Here is a 3,173-nt window from a genome sequence, read left to right on the forward strand (position 1 = left end):
GAGTACAGGCGTTCGCATGGCACTGTTGTAGCCGGCATCGCAAGACATTTACATGCCTTATGCGCTAAAGAGTCATATATCCCTTCATCTTCAACCACCATTCCAGAGGACATGAGTCTATGCTGATAATGGGTTCTGCTCGATAATGATCCGAACCAAAGCAGACCGATGCATATTCATTTTCATCATCTGAGTCAGATGCCACTAGCAGAAGGTTGATTTTCTTTTTTGGTGGTTCGGGTTCTATAGTTTCCGCATCGGAGTGTTGCTCTTTGTAGACATCTGAAAGCATGCTCCACACCTCGTCCCTCTCAGATTTTGGAAGGCAGTTCAGCTTCTTAAACCTTGGGTCTAGTGCTGTAGCTATCTTTAGAAATCTCACATTGGTACCTTCTTTGTGTTTTGTCAAATCTGTTGTGAAAGTGTTCTTAAAACAAACATGTGCTGGGTCATCATCCGAGACTGTTATAACATGAAATATGTGACAGAATGCGGGTAAAACAGAGCTGAAAACATACAGTTCTCCCCCAAGGAGTTCAGTCACAAATTTAATTAACGCATTCTTTTTTAACGAGCATCATCAGCATGGAAGCATGTCCTCTGGAATGGTGGCCGAAGCATAAAGGGGCATACGAATGTTTAGCAGATCTGGCATGTAAATACCTTGCAACGCCGGCTACAAAAGTGCCATGCGAACGCCTGTTCTCACTTTCAGGTGACATTGTAAATAAGAAGCAGGCAGCGGCATCTCCTGTAAATGTAAACAAACTTGTTTGTCTGAGCGATTGGCTGAACAAGAAGTGGGACTGAGTGGACTTGTAGGCTCTAAAGTTTTACATTGTTTTGCATTTGTAAGTTACACTTTCAGGATAAATAGATTGCACTACGGTACTTGGATGAGGTTAATTGAAATATACTATTTCTTTTGTTTATCAGTTTTTACAGTGCAAATATTTGTAATCAAAAATAATAATATAAAGTGAGCACTGTACACTTTGTATTCTGTGTTGTAATAGAAATCAATATATTTGAAAATATAGAAAAACATCCAAAAATATTTAATAAATTTCAATTGGTATTCTATTGTTTAACAGTGCGATTAATCGTGATTACTTTTTTTGAGTTAACTGCGATTACTTGACAGCCCAAAGCCTGGAAGAAGAGGTAACACAAACAGATCCTCCACTTCTGTGTTACTGAGGTAGGTCCTGTTTGTACAACCAATGTAGTAATTTAACACTAATGCAACCTCTATTGAGAGGCGATATGGATTATATTCTGCCCAGAGCTTGGCAGGAAATGGTTTTCCTGTCCAATGAATATTTTCAAGCATTCAATTTATTTTCCCCATCTCAAATCAGGATCAAAAGTCAAAATTTCAGATATTTGCAAAATCCAATTTTTCCCCCATTTCAGGTCCATTGAAATATTTGAATTTTGACTTTTTTTCTTTTCAACCATTTTTTCAGTCTAATGGCTTACATTTCTAAATGAAAAGTCATTTCAAACTAGAAAACTGGAATTTTTTGGGTGGAGGACATCTTGACATTTTTTTTAAAACTTTTTTCCTTGTCGTTTTTCAAGGCAGGAAATGTGTCAAACCCAGCGTTGTTTTGTGAACACGTCGGGGTTTCAGAAAATGGGCATTTTTTTAACAACAACAAAAAAAAATTGTCAAAAAAAATCTCAGCCAGCAATATTCCTGCCTTTGCAGGGGGGTTAATTTAATCTTGTGTTTTCTATTTTTAGGGGAGCTGCAGGGCCAAGTGGTTTGAGAAATGGAGTCGGGGGGGGGGGGTTCTGTTCCCAGTTTTCCCTGGTTTTTGGTGCGACCACAGACAAATCGCTCCCCCTTTCTGTGCCTCAGTTCTCCCATCTCTAGAATGGGGATCGTATCCAGTTTTGTAAAGTACTTTGCACTGCTATAGTGCAGCGGAGCTTGAAGATCTGGGAACGGTCTTTGCTTTCTTACTGCAATGGAGTGCTGCTAGTCTGTGGACTGCCATCCTCTAACCACAAAATGGAGGAGCAGAGACCACAGTAGTGCCAAGCTCCCCCATGCTGCTCTGCCAGCAGGGCCTAGGAGGAGTGACTGGGAGGGATGCCTCTAGGCACTGAGGAGCGCTCTAGCATGGAAAGAGGAATTCCATTCTGTCCTTGGCCTCTTTGCTCTCACTGCCAAACACTGAGAACCAAAGCCGACTTAGATCAGCCATTCTTTGGGGCAGGGTTGGATGGTGGTTTGGTGTGGTTTGTCCAGCACCTTGCGCAGTGGGGGTGTGGTCCGTGGCTACCGTCCTAGGTGCTACCATGTTACAACTCATCAGTAAGAGTGTATTCGGGTGACAGTCTCTGGGGCAAGGTGCACACTGCACTGCCAGCCCAGCCCTGTGGGAGCCACGCTCGTGGACTCGCGGTTTCCAGGCCTGAGCTCTGGATCCAGGCCTCACAGCCGTCTTCCCGCGTCCCTACTGCGCTACACGCACCGCCTGACTCGGCTCTGCGGCTTGTCCCGCGTCCATGCTGCGAAGTGACAGGGCTTGGCCCTGAGTTTCAGTGGGACTCGGACGCTCACCCGCCCACCCGCAGCAGGGGCCGGGGACCTGAGCCTAGAGGGGCTCCTGGCCCGAGTTGGACCGAGATCTGTGTGGATGGAAGGGGAATTTGGGCCCAAAGCCAGGGTTTACGGTGCAGTGTAGACATACCTTAATTGACCTGAGCGGGACTTTGGAGGAATTATCATGGGGCCTTTGCTAGGTGCCTACTAGTCTGCTGAGGCCTGGGCTAAAACCACCAGTGTGTTGTTCCCACTGAAAAGCCGGTGAAGGGGAATGACTCCTGACCACCACTGTCCTGGGCTGTGTTGGCACCAGTGAGCCAAGGTGGGAGTGCTCTGCATCCCATTCCCAATCTCTTGAGCTTCTGTTGTCAGTATTGCTATTATCTGCATTGCAGAAGTGCCTGAGAGCCCCCAAGCCTGGATCAGGACCCCATTGTGCTTGGCCCCGGACAAACAAAACATCCAGCCCCTCTCTTCTTTCCTTGATCTCACAGCCACTAGGGTTTAAGGAGTTTAAAAAAATAACCCTGCAATTCAGCGACGGGCAGTAACTTCCATTTCTATTTTCCCTTTAAAGGCAGCAGGACTGAGAACGCATTGGGTGTAGCATTAG

Source organism: Terrapene carolina, unplaced genomic scaffold (genome assembly GCF_002925995.2).
Source record: "Terrapene carolina triunguis isolate 2854851 unplaced genomic scaffold, T_m_triunguis-2.0 Scaffold714, whole genome shotgun sequence".
Classification (NCBI taxonomy): domain Eukaryota; kingdom Metazoa; phylum Chordata; order Testudines; family Emydidae; genus Terrapene; species Terrapene triunguis.